The sequence below is a fragment of the Pteropus alecto genome, unplaced genomic scaffold (genome assembly GCF_000325575.1).
Source record: "Pteropus alecto unplaced genomic scaffold, ASM32557v1 scaffold72, whole genome shotgun sequence".
NCBI classification, from domain to species: Eukaryota; Metazoa; Chordata; class Mammalia; order Chiroptera; family Pteropodidae; genus Pteropus; species Pteropus alecto.
Window position 1 is genome coordinate 21,616,865 of NW_006436811.1, and position 7,182 is coordinate 21,624,046.

General features: G+C 33.5%; 1 protein-coding gene across 1 annotated transcript in view; it reads left to right on the plus strand.

The window, feature by feature from the left end:
- Positions 1 to 7,182, plus strand: part of GPC6 (glypican 6) — a 982,218-nt gene that overhangs the window by 577,792 nt on the left and 397,244 nt on the right. The gene's annotated exons all lie outside the window — the stretch shown is intronic.

Sequence of the window (7,182 nt, forward strand, 5' to 3'; positions counted from 1 at the left end):
ACTTTACCTGGAATAAAAGTAAATTGGAATTTGGGTGTCTCCTTCCAGAAAGGATTTTTGTTGGCTTCCACCAGAATCCTCAGGAGTATCACTGTCAAGACCCTTGTGAGGAAGTATCTTTGGACCACATAAGTAGTATAAATTTGCATTCCAAACTCAAGTGAGAGCAGACCCACGTTTGAATTTTCCCAAGAGTCTGGTTTGCTTGTCTTTTCCAACTCAGAGCCTATGTTTTACCCCTGTGCCAGTGAGTCATTTTTTTTTTTTCTTAATCCATATCTCAGAGTGTAAGCCCTGTGGTGTGCTGGTAAATACGTAACAGCCAGCTCTTAGGAAGAAAAAAAGCATTATATATATATATACATATATATATACACACACATACACACAAGCTTATTGTAAATTTTACTGATAACAAAGGATAGTACACCCATTACGAATAATAATAAAATATGAAATACTCTTAATTTTAAGTACCATATGGCTAGTTGATTCTCATAGAACACTTTAATAAGCAAAGACTCCCAAATGAAGACAAACTTAGGCTCTATATTCAGAATTTGCTTCAGTAAGAGAGTCAGCCGTAACATTTGGTAGACTCAAAGATACCCAATATAGGGTAGTAGGAAAGTTTTGTAGTGAAAAAAGAAAGAAAAGTTTTAGGTATGTTCTGATTGGAGGTTGTTGGCATGAGGAAGCTGGAGGTGGGCTAACTAGAAGTGGTCATCTTATGTGATTAGGTTGGGGAGCATATTTGGCTTTTTCTGATTCGTTCTCAGTGGGAAGGCGGGATGAAGATAAGGGAGGTGCAAGACATTGCCAACCCCTGAATGTCTGGGCTGATTGCTTCTGAGGTTATGGATCAGAGATCTGTTGTCACATACAATCTGGACATTATCCATTCATATATTCTATTTTATAACTTTATTAAATTTATTGACGTGACATTGGTTAATGAAATTATTTAGGTTTCAAGTGTACAGTTACGTAATACAGCATCTGTATATTGCATTGTGTGTTCACCCCCCAAAGTCAAATCTTCTGTCATCATATATTTGACCGTTTTACCCTTTTCTACCTCCCTCCATCCTCCTTTTCCTCTGGTAACCACCATACTGTTGTCTGTGTCTATGAGTTTCTGTTTGTTTGTTTGTCTTGTTCATTTGTTGCTTTTTTATATCCTACATATGAGTGAAATCATGATTCTCAACTTTTTTCCTCTGACTTATTTTGCGTAATATTCTCAAGATCCATTCATGTTATCACAAATGGCAGTATTTCATCTTTTCTTATGGCTGAGTAGTACTCTACTGTATATATGTATCACATCTTTTTTATCTAATCATTTATCAAGGGCACTTCATTTGTTTCCATGTCTTGGGCACTGTGAATAATGCTGCAATGAAAATAAAGGTATGTGTGTGTGTGTGTGTGTGTGTGTGTGTGTGTGCGCGCGCGCGCGTGTGTGTGTGTATTTGTAAAGATATATATACATATATATATATCTCTTTACAAATAAATGTGTGTGTGTGTGTGTGTGTGCGTGTGTGTGTGTGTGTATATGTATCATATTTATATATGTCTTTACAAATAAATGTTTTCAGATTTTGGGGTAGATACTCAGAAGAGGGATTGCTGGGTCATATGATAATTTTATTCTTAATTTTTCAATGAAGGTTCATTTTATCTTCTATCACGGCTGTACCAGTTTACATTCCCACCAGCAGGGTATGAAGGTTCTTTTATCTCCACAATCTCTCCAATATTTGTCATTACTTGTTTTGTTGATAATATCCATTCTAAGAAATGTGAGGTAGTATCTCATTGTGTTTTTGATTTACATTTCCCTAATACCTAGTAATGTTGAGCATCTTTTCATTTATCTGTTGGCCATTTGTACATCTTCTTGGGAGAAATGTCTTTCCAGGTCCTCTGCCCATTTTTTTAACTGGATTGCTTTTTTCTTGTTGAATTATATGAGTTCTTTATATATTTTAAATATTATCCCCTTATTGGAGGTATTGCAAATATCTTCTGTTCGGATGGTTGCCTCTTTATTTTGTTGTTTTCTTTTGCTATGCAGAAGCTTTTTAGCTTGATATAGTCCCATTTGTTTATTTTTGCTTTTACTTCCCTGAGGTCAAATTCATAAAATTCTCTCTTAGACCTGAAACAATAATATACATGGAAGAAAACATAGTTACTAAACTTATGGACATTTGTATATTCAGTCTTTCGCTTTCATAGGTTTTTTGCCAAATTCTTGTAGCTATAGCCTGCCTATGGTTGCAACTGACAGATAAGTGTAGCTCCAATGTGAATGTCAGTATTTTTGTTTTTGTCAGCAAGTATCAAGAATAAATGTATGTTGGAATTGTATTTGTTCATCAATGATATGAGTAACTTCTGAACTGGATAAGATAAATTTCAGACACTCAAATTTTTATGCAGTTTACAATATAACTACAAATGTGCCACACTTTTAAGTTGAATCTTGAATTTTAACAAAATTTGCATCAGTTTTTTTAAATCTAGACAATCAAAAAAACAGTAAATAAAGCCTGTAGCATTTGCCTATTTCTGTAGTATAATACACCTATCATGGCCTATTTCAAGATGCCAGTGCGATGTCACTGAACATAGAGTTTGGAAGAAATGTGGAGAAAAATACCATTATGTAGTATTTCCACCATAGAGATACAATGGATATAAATAACCTAAAACATATAGGTAACAGTGAAATGCAATAAGTATTTAGAAACTAATGCATTCTGAGACTTTCTTACCTTTATTTTAATATTATTTACTTAATTTCAAGTTTACGTAATTTTAAATGATGGATCTTTTTGACAAGTTTACAAAATTTGTGAATATTTAACAATTGCCCCAATATGTTTGCTATAAAGAAACATAGAGTTTATAGCAATAAGAATAATATTTAGTACCTCAGTCTTCCAGTTTTTGAGAGTTTCAGTGTGGTTTTTTCTTCCACCTTGCATCTCTTCTCCTCAAAAGGCCATTAAAACCCAAAACCCTTAAATATTAGACTCTCAACCCTGAGGCCCACCCACAATTAGGGCTTCCGCTGCACTTTACTTCTAAGATGTTGGCCCCTAGGAATCTTCTTTACTTTTTAACCCTCACTCACTTTGCATTTAAAAGAGTTTTTAGACTTTCTTTCAGCCTTTCTAGGTAGTTTGTCTTGGGGAAGTTTTAAGATATCTGATTTCAGGGTTTGAGAAATATTGCCAGGAATGAAGGCACCTGTCTGGTATTAGCACTCTGTAGAAATTCCTAACTTTGATGCTGACTCTATATAAGCAAGTTTTTCTGACCTTCAAAATTTATCTTTTCAAGACTTGATAATAACCAAATTCAGTTTGCGTAAAAACTGTAAGTTCTCCGGTGATTCTTACTATTTTTGACCTTCAAAAGACATGCTTTGATTGAGAAGAAGAGGACTAGAAGATTCCTAGAAGATCAGGCAGTGAGGAATGTGCTGTAAGGGCAGAACTGTCTGTTGGATGCCTGGCTAGCTGCCTAATGTGAGTTCTTCAACATGTGGATTTCAAAAGATGTTTAAAGGAAAGACAGTGACACATTCTTCCAAATTAAAATGAAAGAATTGATCCCGAAATAAGAGCATTCACATAAATTCATGAAATACGATAATAAAGTAGAACAAATCATACACAGAAAACAAGAGATTGATGGTGACATTTTATTGACCCCTGAAATAGTCTTATCATTATATGCAAGAAAACAAAAATTTTAATATAGAGAACAATTGATGGATATCTAAATACAAATTTTAAATTTATCAACATAAACGACCAAAATGTTGACCTAAAAATAAAAATTTAAGCAACTGAATTGAATGATGTCTACTTTTCAGAAGTTACTATGATATGTAGAGGTCTATATATATATGTCTTCTTAGTGAAGACAGTCAAACACATATATGTGAGTTAACACTGCTTAACATGAAGGTTGAGTCCTTGTACAAAATTGTGGGTTTTTCTCTTTAGTACCCTTCATTTTTTTGCCACCACAGTAGGAAGTTTCCCTCTTAGAACTTGACAATATTTTTGTAGATTGTGAAAACTTTCCTGAAATTCTTTAGAAAATTAGCCTAGTCTTAAAGGAGTCTTTTTCTTTGGGCAGAAAATGTACTCTAAGCATCTAAAGCTCAGTGATAGGCGGGCAAGTGTTCCTGTGACTATTTCTCACTTGTCGATTTCTCTTGTTCTATTTTAATTCATATAGCATACTTAATTTTTATCCTGTGTTTTAACTTCTAAGATACTCTTCTGATAATAAGAATGTATTTCAAATAAATTTAAATTAAGAAACAATAAAGTCAGTCATCAGTTACATAATTTTAACTGGTCCAGAACTGACTTTGTCTTGGAGTAGTATCAGCAGACACTTTAATGTCTCACCAAAATAAAATTTTAACTGTCAAGCATGTATTTAAAAAGCCCCTGGTTTTAATGACTGTATTCTTTCTATCATATTTTCTCTGATTCAAATACATATTCATGTAACATAAATTTCATTTTATACAGAAATGACAACCAGAATGTGTCAGGCTAGATGGATTTGATTGATTTGCTTAACAAATGTTTTCCTTTAGAAGATCCAATTATTCTTATAGGCCATCTTGGCGAATGGACGCTTGTTCAGTAGCTTGATTCCTAGCTGTGGATTCATTTAATCATGTTTCACTATAAATTCATGAACTGTAGACAGTGGTGTCCAAGCAATTTTTTCTTAAATTATTAATAGATATATCCAGTGTTGGGTGTGGATTTAAATCGCCATCCTTGTTACAAAATATGTTTTATAGCAAAAATAAGATTCAATGCATAATTTATTTAAGGTTTAGCAAAGATGCAGGAGGTGTTCTTTTCCAAATGCAAACACTCTGAAAAACACGGCTCAATAAGTAAACATGATGCTTTAAGAGGGAGTGTGTGAGGCAATAAATGTCATCCCCAACTCAGATAAACAATAAAATTATATTTATGTGATGATGGAGATGTTTTTGTGGCATCCGTGCACCTTTAAAACACAGCAAGGATTATTTATGAATATGCCCTTTACAGTCGCTTTGGTTTGCTTCTTTTTTGTTTGCTTTGTAGTGATCTTTGACAGATAAAATTGTTTTTCCGTTAATCCCCCTTCATTCTATTTTTTTTTAAATCCCCATATGTTCTGATATTTCCAAAACAGTGAGTTGAGATATATAACTTATCTGCAGGAATGACAAGGCTTTCCCCCTTCATTTAAACTGACATTTCCTATTGATTAAATACTTCTCTTTACCCCAACGTTGGAAACCTTCTGCATCATTCTGCTTTGTTTTCTTTTATTCCATGGACAAGATCCTCTCTCTGGCTCAAATTTAACAGATCTTTAATTTGGTTTATTTTAAAAGACTTTTTAATTGATGAACAATTTAATTGATGAGTAATATTCTGAAATACTTTCTTAGTGCTATATCTACAATTTAGAAAGTGAAGTAATTTCTAGTTATCACCCCATGTTCTGCTCTGCCTGGCATAGGCAATGACATTTTTCCTAAGAGAAGTTAATAGATTTTTGCGTTGGTGTGTGCACATATTATATTGTGAGTGTGTATGTGTGTTCAGTTTGGTTGTGTTCAATTACTGTTGAAAGCCTAATAAGAAATAACCAAATGAATAGACCTCTAATATTCAAGTGGCATAAAATCTAAACTTTTCAAAGATTCTTATATTCACAGTAAATGTATATATAAATATATAAATATCTATATGTGTATATATAAATATACACATATATACGTGTGTGTGTGTGTGTGTGTGTATGTGCGCGCCTGTGTGCATGTATTACATGAGAATAGGCCAATGCAGCTGAATTGAGATGGCCTGGTCAACATTATTTGAACACAGTCATGATTCAAGAGACATCCCATACCAGCCTTGCAAAATAAAAATGTCTAAGAAAATCTAATAGAGTTTATAAAGTACTTGAGGTAGGAAAGAATGAGGAGCTATTGTCTCATGGGTACAGAACTTATTCGGGATAATAAAAACATTTCTGGAAATGGATAGTGGTGATGGTGGCATAACATTATGATTGTACTTAATGCCACCAAATCGTACACTGAAAATTGGTTTAAGTAATGAATATCATGTTGTATATATTTTAATACAATAAAACATTAAATAAAGAAAGAAAAAGTCTAAATAGCATTAACATTGAGGGAGAACAAATAGGAAATACTGAAAATGTTAGATCCTTAAATGCCAAAGACTTGCTATATTAGCTAGTGATGTTTACATGTCAGCTTTAAAGAACAGGCTACCTATTACTGTTAAACTTAAATAATAATTATACAAATATAAAGCTAAAGAAATACATTATCTTTTTCACCCAGGTGGTATCTAGAGCTATAAATGATGCCTCTTAAGTCATTCTGCAGGTACCCGTGCCCAGTACATTGACATGAGTAGACTTCAAAGTTACTAATGATGATGATATTAATTATGATAAATTTATGCTGACACCACTTGTCCTTACTGGTCACAACTGCTTAGTCTGATCCCTTGCCTCCTGGTATTTTACCTGAGTGATTAAGTGATGATAGCAGAGGGTCACTCTCTGTTCTCTTTGATTCATCTGCAAACATTCATATTTTCATGATATGGGCTTCTTCATGGATCCATCTGTGACCTTCTCTTGAACTTGACAGAGTTTGTTGTGCATCCAGAAACTATTCTAAAGCCAGGGCAATTTTTTATTGTCAAAGTTCAGAGGTGCCTGACATTCAAAGAGGAGAAACCTTAAGTTCTCAAAACTCATTTTTGCCTTCTGAGGTTACTGGGGAGAGTTATATAGCATTCTCTTTTACCCTGGCATACAGGGCCCCTGTCTTTAGAAGAACTTGCCTGACTTGGTAGTCTGAGGGAGCAAAAAACAAGTTTAGCAAAGGCCATATTTTCCTTTAAATTAGTAAGAGAAACCTGCACGAATAATATATTATCTTGTTTTACATATAAGATAAATTCAAGTAAAATATAAAATGTAACTTTTGTATATTTTAGGAAAAATTTTAGTCAGTAAGAGTAGATATACTATTTCATATCTCCCCACTCTTACCAGCCTCTTATATTCCTGATAAATGCTTCTCAACAC